The sequence below is a fragment of the Sapajus apella genome, unplaced genomic scaffold (genome assembly GCF_009761245.1).
Source record: "Sapajus apella isolate SASKATOON/1434 unplaced genomic scaffold, GSC_monkey_1.0 scaffold11, whole genome shotgun sequence".
Taxonomy (NCBI): Eukaryota; Metazoa; Chordata; class Mammalia; order Primates; family Cebidae; genus Sapajus; species Sapajus apella.
In genome coordinates, this window is record NW_022436951.1 from 7,645,107 (window position 1) to 7,671,105 (window position 25,999).

General features: G+C 40.3%; 1 protein-coding gene across 5 annotated transcripts in view; it reads left to right on the top strand.

The window, feature by feature from the left end:
* The window catches only part of PRLR (prolactin receptor), a 125,035-nt gene that overhangs the window by 45,406 nt on the left and 53,630 nt on the right, over positions 1-25,999 (top strand). Inside the window, exon 1 of one of the 5 annotated variants that reach the window (XM_032278976.1) lies at positions 12,988-13,375. The exons of the other annotated variants lie outside the window; for them this stretch is intronic. The gene's annotated coding sequence lies outside the window, so the exon portion shown is untranslated. Of the gene's footprint in view, positions 1-12,987; positions 13,376-25,999 lie in introns of those variants that run through there. 5 annotated transcript variants of the gene reach the window in all.

Consider the following 25,999-nt stretch of genomic DNA (forward strand, 5'->3'; position numbering starts at 1 on the left):
TCACATATTATTGTCTGTTCTTTTTTGAGCACTAGAATATATTTGTCCATGTATAAACCAAGGATTTTCTTCTGAAAATCAATAGTACTTTGAATCTCTTCTATATTCTGGTTCATTTAAATTGTGATTGTTTTAAGTTTACCTCTCTTGTTTTAGGATTTATTCTTTATTTTGAGGCCCTGATTTTTACAAAACATTTTTCTCAACTAATCCCAAGAACATTGGACAATCACGGCTTTTAGCTATCATGAGTCCCATTACCATTTGGTCCCCAGTTAAGCTCTGTCCCGCAAGACATAAATTGTCTGATTGTCAACTCCTACTTTGAGTGAAAAATGGTTGAATGAAATGAAAATGCATTTCATTTCAACAAAGCAAGAAATTTGCTGTTTAAAATTGTGTTTTTATAATTCCTGAGATGGAAATAGTAGCAGACCCCTATGAACCTAAGAAGGCATTTCATGCTTCCGGAAATGAGGGGAGAAGTGGCAATGATGTTGCCCATGCACAGTTGAAAGCAATGATACTAGATGCGTAGCAGATCTCCGGGAAAGTTGAGGGATATGGTAACTAGTTTCACGACAGTGGGTCTCCCAGAAACAGAACCAATCACAAACATGACCATTCGCTTTCCCAGCTGTGGCTGTTATTCCACTACTGTTGCATTAAATCTTTCTAGCTGGGTTGATATTTAAGAAATTATGAAACATAAAATTGTATGACTAGTCATTTACCTTTGGTAGGACAAAAGGGACTGACCTCTAATAATGGCTTGATAGATGGGACGATTTGGGGAAGAGAGAATGGTGCTCAGATCAGCATGCTACTCTCTTCCTCAACATCCTTTCCCATTCTTGGCCCTTGAGTTTAGATAGGAGTACAGTGTGTGTGTGTGTGTGTGTGTGTGTGTGTGTGTGTGTGTGTGTGTGTGTGTGTGTGTGTGGTGAAGGGGGTAGATTCCTGTCCCCAACCCAGTTGGATAGCTCCATTTCCATCTTCCTTGCATCTTCTCCAGCTCATTTGCAAAAGAAGGAAAGAAACCTTGCTCCAAAAAGGTTTAGAGGGCTAAATAAGAGCACAAACTGGATTTTCTGAAAACTGATCTGATTGCCTGGTGGATTAAAGAGTCACTCTAGCAGAAGCATTTGTCTCAGAAAAGTACTGAGGTTGTCTTTCATCACTCTAGGTCTAGACATTCTGAGGCCTCCATCCTTTCCTGCAGAGAGAGGAATTAAGTCTCCACACTTCTAAACCATTGACCATCTGTGGGGTACCCCATTGTGTTCCTGACTTCTATTCGAAGAAGGAGTTATAATGATGACACATACATGAGGGAGGCATGGAGGTGTTCCCCAGCCTTCAGTTAGGAAATAAGGCAGCCACCCATATACTGAACACAATAGTGCTTAGGAAAGGGCTCTGTTAAAGTGAGTCTCTTCTTCAAAGTGTAAAGCCCTTTATGGGAGGAACTTAATCAGTGTGATAAAATGATGCACACATTACAAGGAGATGGACGTCATGAAGAAATAACTACACTCAACAATACACTTACAAACTGGCACTGCAATTGATTTGTTTGGATGCCTGTTTCTTGCTACACTGTGAGCTCCTTGGGGCCATGAAATTCATTTTTTTAATCTATATATGTTCTCTATGATATCCCCTACCCTGAGGGCTAGTGTAGTCCCTTCTAAATAGTTGTTACTAAATATGTCAAATCAAATGCCTACAATGACTGGTTGGTAGAACCAGATTCTGGAAGTGACCAAGCAGGTCTAGCTTCATAAGAAAACCATCATCATGGATTTGAGAGTCATGACAAAGTTGTACTCGGATGAAGTACTAGGATTTATGGAGGTTCTTTGTCAACCAGTTCACACCACCAGCAACTTAAGGAAATTGTATGTTGTCTGTTGGGAACAGCCCTGCTTAAAGCAATTAGCAAGGACAATTAATTTGTCCTAATTAATTTGGAGGGAAATCTCTCTCTACTCAGCAGCATTTAGATACCCTCTGCATCAGCCATGTTTTGAAAACCTCCAATTGCCCGAGTTACTGATAGACAAATAGAAATGTAGACTATTTTGTATGCAATTCTGTAAAGAAGTTTCTAATAAGAGAAGAAAGGTGTTACTTTGAACTATTAAGCTTTTGGTTGTTCTTTCCTTGTCAGTGCACATTTGTTGAGGGCCTGCCATGAACTAGGCACTTGGCAAAGTTTTAGAGATGCAAAGGTAAATGCAGACCCCTGTGTTAATTGTCATATGGGCAAAGCAAGCATATTTTCTAAGTTGCAATAATGCAACAATGGTGGTATATAAAAAAGTAGGACAAAAGCATAGAGAAAGCCGTGGAAATGCTCAAGACGAGTTCAAATAATCTTCTAACATATGGCATGCCACAACAAGGACCTCAAAGAGTGCATTTGGTAAGAATAGGCAACCTCCAAAGAGTCATCCAATCCTAAGGTTCTGTAGAGTGGGGACTTCTTCCCTTAGCTGGAAAGGAAGAAGTTACTTGGTGTACAGTAGACATAAATTAGGGGTTGCCCACTTTTTCTTGCAATAATTCATCGAACGGAGGAGAGAAACATATCTCTTGTTGTCTTCATTTCATTCTTCTTTCATTAAATCGCCCTCAGGACAATTGAATGCTCCAGCAATAGATGATAGAAAAAACAGATATTTCTGTGCAGTCAGAAAGCTCCTGTGCCCTTTTCCAGCATAAAACAGTTATGAAAATCAATTTTCAGTGCTTGCTGAACCAGGCTGATGTGAGAACTAGCTTTCCACAGCTCATCATATTCACTTCGGGATGATTTGACAGAGCTGATATTTCATCAAGAATACAAAGAAGGATGAGCACCATTCTCCTAATGTATTCATTACTTGTCTCACCATGCTGGTAAATAATATGCATATGGTAATTTGAGAGACACAGTGTTCCCATTGCTCTTTTTTATGCCTGGAACTCTGGCTGTCTTCTCTAAATGCTGCAAATCAAAGGCAAAGTTACCTCGCGGGTCTGTAGTCCCGGCTACTCAAGAGGTTGAGGTGGAAGGATCGCTCTAGACCGGGGCTTGAAGTTCAGCCTGGGCAACACAGTGAGACCCTACCTCTTTAAAAACATTGCCTAAAAATTTGGCCAGACGCAGTGGCTCACACCTGTAATTGAAGGAACTTTGGGAGGCTGAGGTGGGCAGATCACTTGGTGTCAGGAGTTTGAGATCCTGGCAAAAATGGCTAAACCCCATCTCTACTAAAAATACAAAAAAAAAAAAAAAATAGCTAGGCATGGTGGCATGCACCTGTAATATCAACTACTTGGGAGGCTGAGGCATAAGAATCACTTCAACCTGGGAGGCAGAGGTTGTAATGAGCCAATATTGTACCACTGCACCCAGTCTGGGCGACAGAGCAAGACTTCATCTCGAAAGTATTAAATTAAATTAAAAATAATTTGTTTTTTTAATTTTGATTTTACATTCTTCCTATTCTCACTTTCTGGTGCTCGTATAACACATAAATTACATTATCTCTGTGTTTACCTGCATTTCTAGGGATCACAGCCCCTTTCAATTGTTCACTTACTGTAGAGTGTTCTACAATGCCCCAATAAAGATTCAATCATTTGTTCATTTACAAATATCTGTTAAGCACCTACTGTGTGTCAAGTACTATGCTAAATCTTTTTTTTTTTTTTTTTTTTTTTTGGAGACGGAGTTTCACTCATGTTACCCAGGCTGGAGTGCAATGGCGCGATCTCGGCTCACCGCAACCTCCGCCTCCTGGGTTCAGGCAATTCTCCTGCCTCAGCCTCCTGAGTAGCTGTGATTACAGACACGCACCACCATGCCCAGCTAATTTTTTTTTTTTTTTTTTTTTTTAGTAGAGATGGGGTTTCACCATGTTGACCAGGATGGTCTCGATCTCTTGACCTCGTGATCCACCCGCCTCGGCCTCCCAAAGTGCTGGGATTACAGGCTTGAGCCACCGCGCCCGGCTGCTAAATCTTAAGCATGAAAAAAAATAAAGAAGCATCTGATTCAGGGACTGGTTGTTTTGGGTTTTTTTTTTTTGTAAGCTTGTTGAAAATATGTGGCATCATACAAAACAAAAAAGAATGTAAAGCTGGTGCCTTAAATAGAAATGTATTAATGATGAGTGTTAGAGCTAAGAGAAGGCCAAATGTCTACAGAACACATGATTTCAATTAACAGCAGTGAGTAAACTGTGAGCTGGAAAAAGATTATGATTGGCCCATTAATTTTTTTTGTTGTTGTTGTTTTAAATTGTTCTTGTCATACTCATATTATTCAAAGGCCCATTTATTTTAGAAAGAAAATCTCTTTCATAAACTTAGCATATTAAAAGCAAATGCATAGCTCTGTTTTCTTAGAAATATGTGACTACATAAACATGTTTTACTGAGGGTAGGACTTAATATGTGTATTGAATTGTCAGAATGTACAAGTTCTTTGTCGTCAGTAATTATTTCATTCTTGCATTTAATAAATTTTTTTTTTGCTACTATGGATCAATCAGTTATTGCTATAAGTATAGGGCATTAAGAGTCCTGCCCTCCTTGAGTTTACATTTAGGTGAGAGGAAAATGAAAACAAATAAGTGAACAAATATACCAGATAATTAGAAGTTGCAATACATGCCATGAAGAAAACAAACAAGGTTTGTGTGTCTGTAAGGAGGTGCTTTGCATAAGGTGATCAGAGGGAGTCAATCATGCTGCTAGGGGAGGAACGTCAGACAGAAATAGAACGTTTACCTATGGTGTCCAGAAGATAGTGCTGCCTGGACAGGAGCAGTGTACAATCATCTAAATCAGGAGTTTGCAAAATAGAGCCCGTGGTCTGTTCTCAACAAGTTTTAGAACTGCTTTTGTAAATAAAGTGTTTTGAAACACAGCCAGACCTATTCTTTAACATATTTCCTATGGTTGTCTTTGTACTGCAACAGCAGAGTTTTATAGTTGCAACAAAGACCCTATGAGCCACAAAGCTGAAAATATTTACCATCTTGCCCTTTATAGGAAAAGTTTGGGGACCCTGGCTCTAAGTTGACTATTTGTATAATCGTAACTTTTTTGTCTTTTTTATTTTGTTGTTTTTAGACCTGTAAGTTCACACCAACCATTTATAGAAACTTTGTTGAAACATACCTAGTGAAGATAGCTGACATTTATTGGGTGAAATTACGTCCCAGGCACTCAGGTACTTCACATGAAATACATTACAGGTAATGCCCAGAACAGTCCTATATGGTAGGTGCTATAATCACTCAAGCTTACAGATGAGGAAAATGAGAACACAGAGGTTAAGTAACTCACACGGAAAGTAAATGGTGGAGCCAAGAGTCAAGACCAGACAACCTGGCCATAGCACTGTTCTAAATGGCCTTTGTCATTTAATATTCTGCAACCTCACCACCATAATAGATACCACTGCTTAAAACTGCCTGTTCCTAATTTGCACAAGGAAGCAAACATCTTGCACTATCTTGCACCAAAGAATTTAGAATTAGCGTTGGAGCCAGATTGTACTGTTATTCCTTGCTTAGCATTTAGAATATGAAGGTTTCCAAGTAATTTCCTCTCCAGCTTCATTGAGAAGCTTTGGGTAGATAATTGGTGCTTTCAAGAATGGTCCTGCCCACACTAGCAATCAAGACTGTTTCTTTAGATATTTAAAAGTACTCATTATTAAATTCACTAAATAATTCCGCAGCCTTCTTTCTCCCTTGTTGTGGCTGTAAGATATGCCAGTCGAGCAAATACTGCCTTTCCTTTTCTCCCCATTTCCTGAAGGATAACTTCAGCATCTCCATCTAAAATTGACAGGTGATTCCACAAAAATCCCAGATATGCTTGGTACAACCATGTGCAAACCATCTGAAAAGTCCATTTCAGAAAGCCCCAATTCTGCAATATTCAGTTCAACCTAGGTACTACACACTTAGCCCCAGCCCTGATTCTATATATGTGCTAATTTCTGTGGAAGATGTCTATATTTCTTTGTTTGGCCATCCTATTCACTTCTGAATAGGCTGAAGAAATTTGCTGAAGGTTGGCTTCCAAACGTCACTTGTACTTAAACATTTTCACACCCAGGGAAAAAATTAAACATTCAAGAATTGCCATTTTTTCTAAGTCCGAGTGTGGGTTATGAGTAGTTACTGAGTTATGACACGGTGCTGAGCAGCACCTAATCACACATGTGGGGAGGATCTCTGCCCTCAACAGAGTGGAGGAGATAGGACCCAGTTAGAAAGTGAACATGCAATGTAGCAAGTGCTGTCATGAATGCAGGATGACAGAGTGGTTCCAGGGACATGGCATCTAACGAGGAGTTGGGAGTGAGGGCATAGTCCAGAAAGGCTCCCTAAAGCATAGACTTAAAAGGTCAAATTGACCAGACTTAGAGTGTGCAGAGTGTGAGGTTATTCAAGGATAACCTCTGATTTCATCACTTAATATTTTGTTGAGCTATTAGCCTTTTTTCAGTATATGGTTCTGGACACACCTGAAGTTGATACTTGTCTGTTCAAATGGCCACAAATTTTTTCATTCTTCGTGGGTGCTTTTATGTTTCAAGATAGCAAGAGAACGAATCTTTGCTCATTTTGCCAGTACACCAGCTGTGGAATTTTGGACAAATTACTTTGTTCAGACTCAGTTTTTTCATCTCCATAAGGATATTGAACAAAATGATTTCTGTGGTTCTCTCTACCTCTGAAATTCTACCTTTTAAACCCTGTCCATTTCATCGTGCTTTCATGACCCCCGTGGATTCATGTGGCATTTCCCAATTTTGAGCCTTAGGATATTGTGACTGTTAGAATTGTGTCACATTTTGTGTCAGCTACCAAATATATTTAACCAAGGACTTAAGCACAGTAGGGGTTCGTTTTTCTCAGGTGTTAAGGAATCCAGAGGTAAGCAATACGTGAATGATGAAATTGTCAAACAACACTGTTAGGGACCCAGACTCCATCTGCCTTTGTTCTTAATCATCCCTGATCCCAAGATACCTGCCCCACCTCCAGGTTTAAGTCTGTGCCCCAGGCAAGAAGAAAGATAGCAAAAAAAGGCAAAATCAAGGGCCAGCTGAATTGGCTTAGTTTGAAAGAGCTTTCCCAGAAGTTCTTAGTGGAATTTACTTAAATCTTATTGGTCAGAACTATGTCATAGTCCACCCCTAGATGTAGGAGGGGAGGCTGGAAGATGCTCTTTTTTTTAGTTGAGTACATTGATATATTAAACAAAATGAGGTTCTATTTTGTACTGATAAAGAAGAAATGGAGAGGGGATATTAGACAGGCAACTGGCATTGTTTACTGAAGGTTATTCAGATGTAACATTCAAAATATTTAAAACAGTTCTGGCATAGCCACTGGCCAATCAGAACAGACACTGGCCAGCATGTTGTAGCCCACTGAATGGCAGCCCTGATGTTTTTTTGCTTTGCATTATAGCTACTGTATACAGTTGTCATCTTTCTTCCCCCCACACCATAAGGCCTAAGTCCATCAAGGACAGGATTACATTTTGCATATATTCTTTCCAGCCCTCAAGAAAGTGAGATTCATACAGCATAAGTGTTCACTTCTGTGAAAGAGAATTAATTGTTGAATTATTCAAATTGTAATCCAGGGATGAGACAACCCAACAAAGAAGTGTTCAAATTATTACCTATTCTATTTTTTCAGGAATGAATGACTCCTATGAATGGTGGCTGTATCTTCCAAAGTTGCACAATTGATTATAAAACTGGCCAATAGATATGGACTTTGAAGGTTGCTCAAAACTCTTACAGCTACTTAAAAGGATTATTACAGACTTAGAAAAAGTACTCCCTGCAGTGAAAAGCTTCAGGCACAATAGAGTTGAGAGGCCCTTTTCCTTCATTTATTACATGAATAAAACTAATAAGGAGCACCCCAATAATCAAATCAAGTCAGTTCCTTAAAGATTTGCATCTGGTTCTTCCAGCCTATAATGAACCTAATAGTGCACTATGTCTTTTCACTCAAATGTTGAGTAATCATAAGGCTCAGAAGTTGGGATGGAGCATTATGGTTAATTTAATTTTCTTACAAGCCTGAGGTCAATTGAAAAATTCATGTGTTAATTCTAATTCTTTAAAAAATTATACTTTAAACGTTTGTGGTTTAATTTTTACCAATGTAATTATTTCAAACACTTTATATTTCTTTGCTTTGCTTACCTCTAAATGATATTTTAACTTCTGTATTTTTTACTTGCTCTATTTCTCCAGCTTATTCTCCATTCCCTGCATATCTTGAATTGAGATGCAACTTTATTCTAAATTATTTGGAGTATTGATAATGGGCTACCAAGAAAAAATTACATATATGCATATCCAGTTTCCAAACTGGCTTTGGTAAGACCTATCTTTCTGAGAAATGATTTCCATTAAAACACCTCTCAGATGCAAACTATTCTATGGAGTAATAAAGGTTAGTCTATAATGGGCACTTTGTTTCCTTATTTTATCTTTAACCTCTTAGTTTGGTTCCTTTTAACATTTTAAATATGTGCTTGTATCCTCTAGGAAAAGTATCTTTTAATATTTTAAATATTTTAATATTTAAAATATTAAAAGTTCCTTTTAATATTTCAAGTATGTGCAAGTATCCTCTAGGAAAACCTCTATTTTTATGTTTGTATCTGGATTATTTTATAGTATATGGATTTTTGTCTACCACACATCTTCAATTCTAAGAGGAACTTTTTTCTTTTTTTATAATTGTCAACCAGGATTCATTTTATTGTTAGCACTTGTTGAAAATTATAGGGCAGCCTGGCGCAGTAGCTCAAGCCTATGATCCCAGCACTTTGGGAGGCCTAGGTGGGCAGATCCCTTGAGGTCAGTAGTTCGAGACCAGCCCTGGCCAACATGGTGAAACCCTGTCTCTACTGAAAATACAAAAATTAGCTGGGTGTGGTGGCACATGCCTATAATCCCAGCTACTTGGGAGGCTGAGGTAGTAGAATCACTTGAACCCAGGAGGCAGAGGTTGCAAAGAGCTGAGATCATGCCACTGCACTCCAGCCTAGGTAATAGAGGAAGACTCCATCTCAAAAAATAAAAAGAAAAAAAATTATAGGGCTAATATGCGTATTCAAACCTTCTATAGCTCAACTGCCTACAAAATTTATCTTTCGACTGCATGGAAAATATTCCCTCCCCTATATAAAATTTCAAAAAGCTATATTTTTTTCTTTCCTTACTTTTTTTTGTACCTTTTGACCAATTCCTTTCCCCTACCCCCCTGTCCCTGAAAAGATCTTTTTAAATACATTTTACTATCTTTGAAGTTGGAATACATCTTATAATTGTTGGCATACCATACTTTAACTGGGAGATTTTTTCTTGGTAGTAGATAAAATAATGGCAGCAGATAAAACGATTGAAAAATACTTAGATGCATTGAAATAAAGTAATCTCCAACAGTGACAGTGTCCTTGAAGAATTTCTGAATGATCCAGGAACCTGCTCTGAACCATGCATTGTTTTTGACTGGTGCGCTATTGTATCCTAACCAAAATGAAGTTTAAATCTTTGAAACTGGAAAATAAGACAGAATAAGTATATAGATATTCTTCCTTTTGATTCTCTACACAGGATGTTTTTCTCAACCACAAATTTGAATCTCACTGACTTGTGCCTTTCACATGACTACTAAAACCAAAATATCCATCCATTTTAAAGCATGCCCTGTTTTCCATAACTTCCAGTCTCTCCACAGCTCTTCCATCACAAAACAGCAACAAATCCAAAAATAAAAAACTTCCTGACTGCCCATCTCCTCAATGAAAATGTTGTGGTTTCACCATGATGACATTTTCTTCAATTGTGGTAAAATACACATAACATAGTATTTACCATATTAACTATTTTTAAGTATACAGTTCAGCAGTGTTAAGTATATCAGATTGTTGTGCAACCATCTCCAGAAATCTTTTCATCTTGTAAAACTGAAACTTCCATGATATTTTTTAAAAGGTCATTCTTGCTGAAGAATTCCCGCATGGAATCGAAATAGCTCATCTCCAGCTCTTAGCTGCACAGTGCTTATAATTTTTGTCAAACGTTTTCAAATAGCTTTAAGCCTCAAGCCTGAGAGTTAGCCCTAATCCAGGCCAGACTGGACCATTAAATTTTTAAACATTTTTTCCAAACTCTGCTCTCTTTATATGTGTATAAGAACAAATGGCTATTTTAGTTTAAAAAATGAAATTAATGAAATTAAACGTTTTAATATTTTAACTCATTTTTTGTTTTGAGATGGAGTCTCACTGTCACCCAGGCTGGAGTGCAATGGCAAAATCTCGGCTCACTACAACCTCTGCTTCCCAAGTTGAAGCATTTCTCCTGCCTCAGCCTCCTGAATATTTTAATACTTTAATATTTCAGAATGTTTCCTTCTGGTTGACTCCCACTAAAATGCATGTGTCCTTCCATTAAAGGAGCCAAAGCGCTACAATCTTCATTTCCATATCTCTTTTCTTGTCTTGTCGAATGCTTCTTTGATATCAGAGAATAGCCTTTCAGGGTATGCAGTCAAATGTGTAGATGAATCAGATAATCATACCCTTGTTAAAGGAAGAGATTGTTCTGAAATATATGAACCAATGAGAAGACAGAAATTGTAAGACAGGCGCTTTCTTACTGGATTTCTAGGAACCCTGGACCTTTCTGGCGATGCCTCTAGCATGTCCACAAAAGACAGGAGGCCAAAAGCTGAAATTTACTGCATCTCCTTCTGGGCCCCTTTCAGCTTCTCTTATCTCTTTTCTATTTGGAGATCCCCCATGAGATTTTCTATACGGAAATGACAGTTATGCTGCTTAAGAAAAAGTCTTGAAAAGTAGAGAAAGTACAGACGTATTTAAACAGACCTGGATTCAAACTACAGTCCACTTAGAACCCATGTGGTCTTTAGACCAATCCCTAACCTTCTCCAAGCCTTATTTCATTTATGAGTAGAATTAAGATAATAATATCTACTGTTATCTCTGAGTTAGTGTGAGGATTAAAAAGTAGTATTATTGCATGCATCCTCACTCTCAGTAAATGTTTGTTGATATTATTCTGCATTAGAAATTGCGGAGTATTGGGCTGGGTGAGGTGGCTCATGCCTGTAATCCCAGCACTTTGGGAGGCCAAGGCGGGCAGATCATGAGGTCAAGAAATTGAGACCATCCTGGCCAACATGGTAAAATCTCGTCTCTACTAAAAGTACAAAAATTAGCTGGGCATGGTGGTGCATGCCTGTAGTCCCAGCTACTAGGAAGGCTGAGGCAGGAGAATCACTTGAACCCAGGAGGTAGAGGTTGCAATGAGCCAAGATCCTGCCCCTGCACTCCAGCCTGGCAACAGAGGAGCGAGACTCTGTCTCAAACAAACAAAAACAAAAAAGAAAAGAAATTGCAGAGTACCAGACATTATTGAAGCATCACTTTTTCTCTTTTTCTGTCTCCTTCTACTCACCTGCCTCTGTTATAGGAGCTCAGGAAAAAGTATTAGCTAGGCTTCTTTTTTCTTTTTCTTTCTGTAAAGCAATAGTTCTCAAAGTGCAGACTCGATACCAGCAACATTAGCACCGAGTGGGAATTTAATAGAAATGCCAAACGTCAGACCTGTGAAACGGAAACTGGGGGTGGCGCTTAGCAATCTATGGTTCAAGCTTTCCAGGTGATTCTGATGAAGTTTGAGCGCCACTGTAAAAATCGAGATTCAGGTGGGCTAGCCAGCTAAAGTGGGAGCCGGTGAGATTGAGGGTGGACGGAGGTAGTCAGTAGCAGAGACAGGAAACGAATAGGAATTGGGCCTCTCTCAAGGACGGGAAACCAGATCTGAGGCCTTCTGCAGCTGCAGCTGATGAGTCTTCACCCTGATGCTGCCTCTCCCACACCTGACTCAGTCAACTTCTAGAGCAGTGATTCTCTCCGGGACAATTTTGCCTCCCAGGGGAATTTGGCAATGTCTGGAGACATTTTTTATTGTCCTGACTGGAGAGTTGTTACTGGCATCTGGTGAGTAGAGTCTATGGATGCTGCCAGGCACCATACAATGTACAGAACAGCCCCTACGACAAAATATTATGCAGCCCAAAATCTCAGCAGTGCTGAGGCTAAGGAAGCCTCCTCTAGAGATTGTCCTCCCAAGGTGCTTGTCTCTCTTTTCTTCACCGACTAAGGCTTTACCTTGAACCCAAGAAATTCTTCAACAGTGTTTTGTGAACCCTATGTGGTTCATACATGGGCCTCAGAGAGTCCACACACTCCCAAAAGCTTGCAAAATTCTGTTGTTGTGTATGAATTTATTCTGCATGTTGGAGAAGGGAGCTTTCATCATATTCTCGCAGGTTGTATTCTATGTTCATTCTGCGTATGATTTCCCTCCCTCACATTTTCTGCTCATTCATCACTGCCATTTGCCACACTGCTGTTTTTCCACTTCATAACTTCTCAGCTGCTTCTCACATTGCTGCTTTCTTATCCTGGCCACATTTCCCGGTTCGAATTCCCAAGGTAAGGAATCTGATTATCTTGCTCTCCTCTATTTGGACGAAGCTTCTCCCACCAGACAACCACATAGGCCCCTGGCCTTCTCACACCACAGCTGCCCTGGGTCTGGGTCAGGTCCTCCAGGATGAGGAAGGCCAATGCAGAGTTAGTGTCGCCCAGAACAAAACATGGCTGCCCAAAGCCGGGCGCAGTGGCTCATGCCTTTAATCCCAGAGCTTTGGGAGGCTGAGGTGGGCAGATCACAAGGTCAGGAGTTTGAGACCAGCCTGACCAACACAGTGAAACCCCGTCTCTACTAATAACACAAAATTAGCTGGGCATGGTGGTATGTGCCTGTAATCCCAGCTGAGGCAGGAGAATCACTTGAACCCGGGAGGCAGAGTTTGCACAGTGAGCTGAGAGCATTGCACTCCAGCCGGGGCGACAGAGCGAGACTCCGCCTCAAAAAAACACGGCTGCCCAAGGCAGGCTCCCTCAGGACGGGCACTGGCTGAGGGAGGCATTGTGATTGCCGTATCTAACAAAGACGGTCAGAAATCCCAGGGGTTGGGTTCTGGCCAGAGAAGGCACAACGCAGTCTGGAAAGACAGGAAGATAAGGGAGTGAGTCAAACTGAAACTCCAGGGTGTGGCAAGGACACCAGACCCTCAGAAGCCTAAGAGGAGGTTTTGCAGAACCACAAGGAAGTAATAACTCAGGGATGCAAAAGAAGGATCAGGGCTCAAAGCGGTGGACATAATCAGGACAGAACAGGCTGAAGTACAGACGCAAGAGCAGATCAATAAAACCCAGCAGATTGGCAAAGGTGAGGCAGCTGGGTCTCCCTCTGGCCACCTTTTCTCCCCTCCTCTCTCACCAGAAGCCAACGCCTACATGCGGGGCGGAGAGGCTACGTGTGCTGGGGAAATCGAGCAGCAGGACAAGAGGCATGGTATGAGAGATCTGGGCTGTGTCTTGTGCCCTGGTTCTCTCTGCATTCCATCTGTGTCTCTCCTTCCCTTCCTTGTGCCTTTTCCTTAGCTGATTTCCCTAGGACAGAATTATTTTCTTTTTCGGACTGAATGATGAAGTATTTCTTTCCTAATTCTCCATTTCAAAAGCAACAGGATAGAACTCTAAGAAAAAACAACACAAATCTCTAAATTACATTAAATTACATTTTTATTTATGTGCCTTTGAGTGGATTGTTCTACTTTCAGTCAGTAGATTTAAAAGGGGAAAAAAAAAATGTTTCTCACTTCGATGTTATAGATGGTTTAGATGACTGGGCTGTGCTACCCCAGCACCAAGAAATATCTGGAGCAGTGGTTCTCAAACTTTGTTCCACAGTAGAATTTCAAACCTCAGGCGGCACCCCACTCCATGAAATCAGAACGTCTAGGGATGGGAGACAGACAGCCGTAGTTTTTAAAGTTCTCAGGTGATTCCAATGTGCATCGCTGAAGACCTACTGTCTCAGAGGTGATTTAAATAAGGCCCTGATACTTGCTTGCTTTCTTGCCACTTTTCCTCAAATAGAATGTAACAAAAAAACACCTTTTTTTTAATTTTAGTAAATTAAATGAAATCCCATTTTATCGAGGCTGTGCTCTAATTTCATGCCAGAAGACAACCAGCCAGGTCCTTGCTTACTTCGGTCAGAATAGCAGACCAGCATTTCGGCATCCCGTAGTCAAGCAACATTTTTTTCCGCTGATGAGTGGTTGTTAGTTTAATCTTCAACTTTGTAACTTGGCGTTTTAATTTATCCAAACACAACTTTGGACCCTGGAGATATTTGGACTTATTTGCCCCTCCCTTATTCACCAAAGTGAGCAGAAAGCAATATGGTCTTGACAGCACCAGACCTTGGTGTGCTAATCCAAGGGGAGAGGGACCATCAAGCCACTCAAGCAACATCTCAGCCACTCAGTAAATTTTTCGAGAGCTCACCCAAGTCCCAATCTCAGCTTCCTGATTTCTTTTCGTCTTTATATGTGAAGGATTTTGTTTGTCTTTTATTTTTTATTTTTGTTAATTTTTTATTTCCATATGTTTTGGGGGAACAAGTGGTGTTTGGTTACATGAGCAAGTTCTTTAGTGGTGATTTGTGAGATTTTGGTGCACCCATCACCCAAGCAGTATACACTGAACCCAATTTGTAGTCTTTGATCCTTCACCCCTTCCCAATGTTTCCTCCTGAGTCCCCACAGTCCATTGTATCATTCTTAGGCCTTTGCATCCTCATAGTGTAGCTCCCACTTATGAGTGAGAGCATACAATGTTTGGTTTTCCATTTGTTGTTCACTGTTTAATAAACATGATTGAAAAGACCAGGCTATATTAGCTCAGTAGGGCGTTTCTCAGTGTGATCTGTTTTGCTGACATATCTCATGACCACTTGGCAAAAATGAGAGTGTATCATTTGTTTGCTCCCAACAGGCGTATCTTTGGTAGCCCATAGATTCCTCATTTGTTTGTTTACAGCCTTTAAGGAGAGAAAACATCCTGTGAGGAAGGGATCTGATTGAAGCCTGCTTAATCTGATAGGAAAAGCTTGAAACCACAACTTAATGATGGTCTTCAAAACTATGACAGGTCAGAAGGAAGAATATTCAATCTGCTTGGCCTCTATTTCCATGGAGGAAGTGAGCTTAAGCACAGTTAATTGGGAATAGAGTGAGCCAGAGACAATAAGTTTGGAATTAAATAATAAATTTAGCTGCAAAGCCTATGGCATCTCCATTCCTAAAGAGTAAGTCTGCTGTGGAATGGGAGTCACAAATGGGGGGCTTACAATTCTACTTTGGTCTCCAACTCACCACGTGTTACATGGCTTTTCAGGGCCTGTATTAGTTAGCGTTTCCCAGAGAAGCAGAACCAATAGGATTATATGTGGATATATATGAGGGGAGATTTATTATGGAAATTGGCTCACACCATTATGGAGACAAGAAGTCCTCTTACCTGTCATCTGCAAGCTGGAGCCCCAGGAAAGCCAGCGTTGTAATTCAGTCTTATTCCGAAGGCCTGAGAACCAGGAGAGCTGATGTTGTAACTCCCACTTCAAGGCCAAAAGCCTGAGGACCAGAAAGAGGCCTGATATAAGTCTGAGAGTCTAAAGCCCTGAGAACAGGGGTTCTGATGTTCAAGGGCAGGAATAGACGGATGTCCCAGCTCAAGGAAGGAGAAATTCCCCCTTTCCACGTTTTTGTTCTATTCAGGCCCACAGTGGATTAGATAAAGCCCACCCACATTGGTGAGGGTGGACACTCTTTACTCAGTCTACTGATTCAACACCAAGTGCACTGGGTGTTTCTCCCAGAAGCACCCTCAGAGACACACCAGAAATAATGTTTTACCAGCTATCTGGGTACCCCTTAGCCTTTTCAAGTTGACACAAAATTAACCATCACAGGGCTTCAGCATCCTCGTCTATCAAATAAGATGTTGAGCTGGATAATTCCCAAAGTTCCTCGTTACATACTAATGTCCTATGTTATTTAACAATAGGACATGTAGCCTTCTGCCTTGAGAAGTTTAAGTACTAACAGAAATTATTTCTCTGAGGTCCCTTCAACTTCAACAATTTAGAGTAATTCACCAATGTGTTTCCTATTTTGAATAGAACTAATGTGTTTCTTATTTTGAATTGCAAAAAAAAAAAAAAAACTATATCCAAATTAGATGCTACTAAGAAATTAGAAATTCTGTTGGATGTGAAAAGAACACTGGTTACGTAACAATATAGTCATAATTGCTAGAGATACGTACTGAAATAGGTAGGCATAAAATAACATGTCTGGGATTCGTTTTTTTACAAAATAATATATATGCAGATTTCACAAGATTCCTTCTGGGCTGGAAAGGTTTCTGAATATGGTATCTGTGTTCTAGAAAGAGGAATCAGGGGCCTAGAGTATACAGATGTTGATGGTCTTGACTGTTCTGGACACAAAACCAAGAGACTAGAAGCTTTAGAGGACACAAAATGCTTTTCCTAAAGACCTGGAACATGAAGGTTGAATTTATCTTTTTCTCCTCCATGTTTTATGGATAGGTTGGTAAGTGGAAATCAATTTCCCCTGGATAACATAGAAGTCCTGAGAGAGATAAGTGACTTTTCTGGGGATACATGCTAATGACAACATCAAAGCCAGAGTGAGGATGAAGGGTGAGGCACTAAGACTACTTCCCTCTACTCCTTTCCCTCCTGCTGGGGAAGTGCCAAAGGCATGAGTATCCTTTTGGCATCATTTGTCCTCCAGAGTTTGTGTGTCTGTCCAATATCACTTTATTCAACCTTAAAACTCTTTCTAGTGGTCAGAACTCTCCTTTAAAGAAAGAATAACAAGACATCATAGCAGTGAACTCAGAACACTATCACTGGCTTTTCACAGGACATTAGCAACTTTCTCACTGGAGCTGGGATGGATGCTTGCATGGTAGATACTCCTGACAATGATAACTTGACTTGAGCCTACCCTGAGAATGACCCTGTGTGGCAGATGCACCCGAATACATGTTCAGAGTTCCAAGCTAATGAATTAGAAGTGGCCATCCCAGAGATCCATTCCTTATCTGTGAGGAACATCTGAGCCCCAGGCCATCCCGGGTGGGCCATACAGGGGATCAGAGTCCTTTGTTTGGGGTTAAATGAAGGTTTAGGCTGAGGGTGCTAGGGGGAGGGTGTTAAGTGAAAACGTTGTATAAACTGCATGCCTTTTGCAGGCAATTGTGGTTCTTCTCACCAGCCTGCTGCCACTGGACCAGCAGTTCTCCTGTCCAGCCCACCACCGCTAGACTCTCCCCTGTATGTCTGTACCCAATAAAACCCCAATGTCTTATTTTCTGGCTCTGGTTCTCTTCTTCAGCCTCTTGAACCTGGTGCCGTCCCCTTTGGAACTGATAGGGATTCAGCACATCACTGCTACACTAGATAAATATGTGCTGTCCCCACATTAGGTCAACCAAATGCCATACCATCAACTTTTTCCACTGATTAAAAATACTATTAAATTTTAAATTGGTTCCTATAAGAAGTTGCAGAAAAGGCATTTATAGGCAAACCCAGCCAGCTCACATATAAATCATCTGCATTAGTTTATTAGGGCTGACATCACAAAGCACCACAACTAGATGATTTAAAACAACAAAAAATTATTTTCTGACACTTCTGGAGGCAACAAGTATGGAATCCAGGTTTCAACAGGGCCATGCTCCCTCTGAGACGTAGCTGCATCACTCCAACCTCTGCTGCTGTTTTCTAAGGTGTCCTTCCTGTGTGTCTCTTCTCTGTCTTATAAAAACGCCAGTCCTGTTAAATTAAGGGCCCACCCCACTCCATTATAACTTCATCTTAACCAATTACATTTGCAAGGAACCCATTTCCAAATGAGGTCACATTCTAAGGTGGTGGAGGACTTCATCGTCTCTTTTGGGAGGATGCAATCAACCCATAATACCATCCAAACAAATGACATTTTGATGCGGTTTCCATTTTTGTCCTCTGTTGTGGTTAGATTTTTGACTTTACATAATTTAGAGCTAAAAATTTACTTCCTATCTGAAGAATGATTTTTGACAAGAAGATTGAGATAATAGCCCAAGTTCTGTGGTCATTGCTTGCCCTTAGAGAATCATGTGTCCCATCCTGCGTGCTACGTCCCAAAGAAGCCACGTGAGCAGATGCTGGCAACACAGGGACGGCTGCGTAGACCGCAGCTTTAAGTGAAAGGGACTCAAGGCTCAACCCTGTAGCTTGCTCTTGCTATGGGTGCCCCGCCCCTCCCAACTCCTTATTCTCCTTGCTTTGCTGAAACCACAGCTGCCTTGAATCAAGCCAGTTTGATGCTGCCACAAATGAGCTGTAAACCAAATCAAGCCACACCAAACAAATCCAACCACCGTCAAAAGCAAGTTATCCAATTATTGTTTTCTTTGCAATGGGGAAGGGCCATGAGGGCCTTGTATATCCCAGGGCAAATATTAATCTGCCCTGAAGAGTCAGCTTGCCAAGGAGTAATCGGCAAACAGGTTGGTGCTCATGAGAGCTGCACAGACTGGTAGTTGAGGATATTCGGTGCCAGGAGCAAACCCTAGCAGGCACCCTTGGTAAATCTGGCAAGCTCTGTGCCTTCACCCTCTGCCTTCGGAAGCAAGCATCCAAACTTTGGCTTGCAACATGCCCAGGATAAGTCACTTGGCTTCTTGGATTCTGGGCAGATTTCCTTGTGCCACAAGCTCACTTCTCTTTCTCTGCTTCAGGACTAGGTCCTTCGAGGGGATAGCAGAGAAAGTATGTTTGCAGAATCCATGCTCTGTGCCCACTCCCAACCCCCCCACCCCTGGCTTGGCACTTTTAGGAAAGTGGGAAGAAGTAAAATTTCTCTATCACTGGCAGAGGATGGACAGTGAAAGGAAGAAGAAGAAAACGGGAGAAAGGAGAAATAGGTATCCAATGGGTTAAAAAAAATTGATTACAATGCTTAAAACTTACCACTGTAGTAATGATGTCTTTGAATGATAGAGAGGGCGAATTTGGCAAAGCTTCTGGAATCTTTTCAGACTTGAGGTCCACTCCTCACACAGTTAAGCTTCAACCCCATGTTTGCTGTGGTTGATCCCTTGACCTTTGTGTAAAACCTCCCAACTTTGCTAGGCCAGCGTAATGTGGAGTAAGGGTTCTGCCTGAGTCGCACAGCTCCACAGTGGCTCGTCTCCTGGCCAATACCTTATGGATGCAGGAAAGTTGGGCAGAGAGCAAGACTCCCTCAATATTTAGAAACTAGATGGAGATTTCAGTCCAAAGGATACAATTTACCCATCACCTTAGTTGCTTGTACAGTAAATTGAGCAAGTCAAAAACACTGAGAGCTTTTTCTCTTGATGCCTAAATACCAATCACAATTTTTCTTAGCTCTCTCAATTGGCATCCTGGTTCCTGTCTTGCTCCTACTGCAGTGCACACTTACAGAAATGAAAGCTGCCTACATAACCACTACCAGCATCCAGTAAGAAGAGAATTCAACACCATCTCTTTTTACCCCTGCCAGTTTCTGCTTTTTATTCATTAACAAATGACTCTGGTTCCCTTTTCAGGGAAGACCCACAGAGGCAGAAGTCCCTGATCTGAGTCAGTTCAGCTCTGATTTTGAATGCTGACTGGGTGCTCAGCAGTAAAGGTTGAAAGGAAAAAGAGGGAATATGGAGAAGGAGGCAGAGATGGAGACACATTTGAAGGTCTGGCCTGAGATTTGTGCTTGATAAGCAGAGAGCCAATTATCTCTGCAACTCCAGCTTCCCAGCAGTCAAGTACTTAATGGGCAGGTTAAAAAGTGAGGAGGTGAGGACAAGATTAATTATCAAGTCTTGGAGGGGGTAGATGAAATGCTTTCTTGTTCATTGCTGTTTATTCAAAAAGAGCTGCTGAATGTGAAATAATATTATCATTTCTGCAAGTAATTAGGGGAAATAACAAGATTGTATTTTTTAAGCAGCTTTATTATGATATACTTTATGTTCCATAAAGTTCATTTGTTTAAAATACAGCCAGCCCTTTGTATCCACAGATTTTATATCCATGAATTCAACCGATCAAGGATAAAAAATACTCTGAAAAAAATGATAATACAATAAAAATTTATATAAAATTAAAAACAATGTTGTAGAACAAATATTTACATGCTATTACATAGTATTCACATTGTATCAGGTATTATAAGTAACCTAGAAATGATTTAAAGTATATGGGAGGATGTGAATAGGTTGTATGCAAATACTACAACATCTTATATGAAAGGCTTGTGTATCTGTGGATCTGGTATTCTGATATTCATTAGATCCACAGATGCGCAAGTCCTTGATATAAGATGCTGTAATATTTGCATACAACTAATTATACATGGAACCAATCCCCCATGAATATTGAGGAACAACTGTATGCAATTCAATCAATTTTAGGATATAGATGCTCCTCTACTTACAATGGTGTTAGATCCCAACAAACTCATTGTAAGTTGAAAGTTAAAAATATTGTTTAAGTCAAAAGGATGTTTTCAACTTATGATATTTTCAACCTACAATTTATCTGGACCTAACCCCATCAAAGGGTGTGTTGAATGCCTGTCTCTTTTGCACTCTCGTTAAGTCAAGAAATCATGGAACTATAGTAAGTTGGAGACCATCTGTATTTACAGTTATGCAACCATCACTATGATCCGATTTTAGAACATTCATCACCCCAAGAAGTACATGTTAGCAGTCTCTCTCCACTTCTTTTTCTCCCTGACCCCCAGCCCCTGGCAACCACTCATCTACTTTCTGTTTCTATATATTAGCTTAAAGGACATTTCCCATAAATGGAATCATACTATATGGGGCCTTTTCTGTCTGGCTTCTTTCACTTGTGGTATTGTTTTATGAGGTTTATTCATGTTGTAGCATGTAACAGTACTTCCTTTTTTTCTATGGCTGAATAAAATTCAACTGTAGGATTATACCACATTTGTATATCCATTCATCAGTTGATGGATAGCACACCAGTATTTTAATTAAACAGCAAAGTGCCATGATCCCTTTAATCTGAATTATACACCTTTCAGCTGTACATGAGTTACTAGAACAGTTTCTGATCTTAATTTCTTAGATTTAAGGATATTTAATATTGAGAGCAAAAATTATTTCTATTCGAGTTTGTGGAGAGTGGGTGTTTGCAGGATGATGTAGTAGTGATAGCACGATAATGTCATGATATTTACATTTGTGTTTTTCAACTATCTTAATAGAGTAAGTGTGTATTTAAGGCTCTACTCCTCCCTTCTAATGACGTAACTTTAGAATGACTAGAGTTATCTTAATGACATGCACTTGGAATGCTGCACCTGCAGATGTGTGTTCAGCTGACAAGTTCACAGCTGAATGTGAAGCCAAGCTATAGCAGGTCTGCCAGGGGTCTACTGGCCACAAGGTCATGTCTATTTGCATCAGAGTTGTCCTTCACAGCTTCTAGCTTAAGTATGAACAAGAAGGCATGGAAAAGAGGAGGGATTGGGAGCAAGGAGTTCTGCAAGTCTTAGAATTCTCTTTTGGATACATTTTTAGGCAGTTCTTACTCCAGGTGGCAAAACCCTACATGACCATTCTTACATGGGGAGCAGTGGCCAACTGAAGGCTCTACAATCCTGGCATGACCATCTCCTATCTTTGGGACATTGAGCCAGTATTTAGCCCATCTCTTTCTCATCAGCAAGTGAAGATAATAATGGTTCTTATTTCCTAAAGATGCTTTGAGGAGTCCCATAATTCCTGGCACATACCAGACATGCAATCAATGTTAGCTGTTAATAATCATTAGCATATGTTAATTACTTGCTATTTCCTAGATACTGTGTACACTCACAATAATCCAAAAAGGTAGCTAAAGGTAGCGATAGGTATTTCCACTTTACAGGTGAAGAAACAAGACTCAAGGAACTTACATGTCTTCTCAAGGTCACAAGGCCAGACAGTGGCACAAGTCATATGTAAATCCTTTTTGGTCTGATTCAGAATCCTATACACATCCAGTGAACAATGCTGCCTATATGTAATGAATCAGATGGGCCAATATTCACACACAAAGAAAAAACTCCTTCAGTATTTTACAATTAAAATGAATGATGGATGCAATTGGGCTACTTTGGAAAATAATGTCACCAAAACCAATGAGGGGAAAACAAAAGTGAGAACCTGGGATGAAGCATCTGGAACAAATTTGGGCCTTAAAGAATCTCAAACTAAAGGATGTTATTTGGTCCAATGCTATCATCTTTCCGGCTCCGGAGAGCCAGATCCCCTGGTTTATGGACCAAAACAAACTACACTTGGTACTCTTGAGCTAAAAACGGTACATCAACTCATTTCCATCATGTAGAGAATGAGTCTGTTGTGCCCATGCTGATATCTCAGTTCTCAACTTAATACCTTAAGATGTTCTCATTATCAACATCACTTAACGTACCCACCGCACTTTTAAATTAGCCTTGGGAACAAATGAGTAAACAGAAGCAGTTTGTCATGCTTCCAAGTGCAGCTACCCCTGAAGAAGGCAGCTTTGGATAGCAAAACAAACAACTAGATTGAAAAACAGAAGTCTCAGCCTTGACACATGCTACTAATTGGCTGCTTCATGAGGGTCATTTGCTATGTTGCCCAAGAACAAGGGAGAAAATAGTTCAAGGGTCAAGGCATTTAGATATTCCCCAACCAGGCTGATGTAATTGGAAAGCTGAAACAGATCTCCTGCTAACATTCCCCTCTCAACATTCTTCCTGATTAATCAGTGTAAAATAGGAACAATTTGGCTACTAATCTTAAATAATCCTAAGCCTGGGATACTAAGACCAGGAAACATTTATTCTCTTATACATTTAGGTTTTCTCAATTGAGATTAACAAGAACATAGAAATTTTCCACTTTAATTAAAAGTGTGTTCATTTTCCACTCGTGGTGTTAGTGACTTCAAATGCTTACAGAACCTTTACAGATAACCACTCCTTACGGGGATTAAGAGATCAGAACAAAGGTAGCATTTTAAGTATGTTCTTAATATTGCAATCAATGGGGGATTATTTTTTAAACCATTTCCTTCAGAAGTCTAAACAGTGTCTTTTCATCACTTGGAGGTATTTTTTAATGACTGGTTCCCAGTCTACTTTAAATTATTAGTGTAGACCCAGCTTGTAAATGCCTTACCATCAGGGGAAAGATGAATTTGTATTCGTGGCCTCTGAATTAAACTAAGCAGAAAGCCATTTCATTCAGGACTGCTGCTGGTGGCCACCTCATCCCCATGTCCAGCCCATCATTGTCCCAGTCAAGATGATTGTTGGCCAATTTCTGTAGACTCACATCCATGCCACAGTTACCCACTGGACTGGAACAACCGCCTGTGTTTAAGTGATTCTGATTTGGTCCTCTTGTGCTTGCAAAATCCAGCTCTAAACATTACTATTGCTTGCTGGCTAATCAAGGAGACTTGGACTTTGCTTCTTTTTAAAATATCAGTAGTGTTATTTATTTACCTCCAAAAGGATTCCAGGTAACCCTCTCTAGATAGGGATCTGCTAATAACCAGTACTGTGACCTTGGCAGGTTATAACAATAATAAAACTTATAACTTTTCAGAGTGTTTCACTGTTACAAAGCCCTTCCATATACCTTCTCTTGTTAAAGTTATTACCTTTGGAGAACGCCAATTGACTGATACAGTTCTGATAAAGCTAGCAGGTAAAAAACATTTTGGGAAATGAGGGCACTGGACAAATTCAGGGGTAACCCTGTTAATCTATTGACTGGTGAACCTAGAATGTCAATGTGTTGGTTCAACTCTGGCTCCCAGAGAAGTTCCCATCGTGGTTATTTGTCAAGAATGAGAGATCTGAAATGCCAGAAACAGGCTCAGGGTGGGTATGCTGTCAAAAATTCATACAAGGAACTTCTTGTATTAAAGAAATAAGTTAAGGAATTTCGCCTGGATATCAGTGCCTAGAAAAGCACCTTCAGTTTTCCCCAGTAGATTATTGTAAGGATATGTAAACTCTGGACTAGGAGTTATAGGCTACAGACGAAATTGTAAGCCTCCTGCCTCATAGAGTCATAGTTCAGAGTTGAAAGTCCCTTTCCTGGTCTTGTAACTCTGATCCAAGTTGTTAACCCCTCTAGGATTTTACGTTGTCTCTGCATAAGCATCCACCATGATGAGGAGCTCACTTCCTGCCAGTGTGGCCCATTTAATCCTTGGCCATAGTAATCTATTGACTGGTGGGCCTTAAAAATTAAAAAGTTATTTTGCCTTGTAACATGACCCATTTGTTTTAGCTCTGCCCAGTCATGGGCAATCAGAATGTCCAGTGAGGAACTCCTCTACCATTTTACTGAACCCAAATCTGCCTTCATGTAATTTCCACCAGTTGGAAGGTCTCTCTTCTTGTGCCTTTGGGTACATTTTTTTGATGAGTATAGCAGCCCTGAATGATTTCAGAAACAGGGCACAAAGCTCCTGAGAGCTAGTACACTGTCCTTCCCACTCTTAACTTCTCTTTGTCTTCTACATCATCTATATCTCTCCCCTTTCCTCTGACATCTGCACCAGCTCTGTTATAATTCTTTTAGAAATTAACACAAACTCCTACACAGAAGGTAGAGGAATTACGTGAAAAGAGGAGAGGAACTTGGTCCAAGCCTTGACAAGTTTCCACCTCTAAAGCCTCATAAATAGTATTATTTCCCTGATGGGGGTGGGAGGGTAGAATGACAGACTGTAAGTATTTATTGTAAGCTTCAATGTACTATAAAACTATTGAATACTTTAACAGTAAATTCTAAAAGACCTCAATCATCTTAGCTCCTTGTTTTACATTAGAACATGTTAAACAGAGAAGCAGCCTGACTTTTTCAAGAACCACAGGACCAGTTAGAGTTAGAAACAGAGTCTAGATTCTCTGTCTCACAATCCCTTGCTCCCTCCACTGTCTCTCTGCTGAACACTGAAATCAATAACATCAACCAGGCAAAGACCCTAGAATAGCACCCAACATGTATTAGGTGCTCTATAGGCTGAATAAGTGAGTGAACAAATCAAAATATGAATGACCAGGACTCGTTTTCAATGATGATATTACATAGGTTCTCTCCAAATGCCACTTACGTTTTTAGTCATTCTTTAATTAACTCCCTATTTAAAAGCTTGGTTCTCAAAGTATACTTATGAAGATTAAATGAAATAAAGCATTAAAGGGCTTAGAAGCAACGTCTGACAGCTAATAAATGATAATTACTGTCTTTCTGTTTTCCACCCATTTTTAAAAATAAGATGATGCTGATGCTCTCAGGACTTTCTCATCTGAAATCACTTTACAATCCACTAGTGAAAGGAATTCTGGAATTGCAAAAGGATTACTACTATTTGTCAATTCCTATCCTTCACCTGTAACTAGGCCACCCACACCCACCTCTTGTAGTTGGCACCCATTAAGACACAAACAAAATATTGCATTCTTCTGCTTCCTCATCTGGGCTTGTGCTTACTCCACCCCTGACCTTTGGGCACTGTCTCCCATTCCCAGTTGGCACCTGCCTATTGGACCTGACAGTCGACTTGACTTGACCCTATTTGACCCTTAGTGCTCTTGCTCCCTCTGTCTCACTCTCAATTAAGAGTTTGTAATTCCCCTTTGGTTTCTCCACTCCCACCTATCCTGGTAGCTCTTCTCCTAAATGAGGCCCATTCCTTTGACTCAACTTGATGTGTTTGCTTCTGCTCAAGTTCAGCCTGCCCAAAAAGAGTGATTCCCAAGTGCTTTATTGGATAGGCTTCTTTTTCATTCAAGAGTTCCACATGCATAGCTACAAACTGCCATGCATAATCTCTATCAGTTGCCAGAAATGTTGAAGATTTCTTTCTGAATCT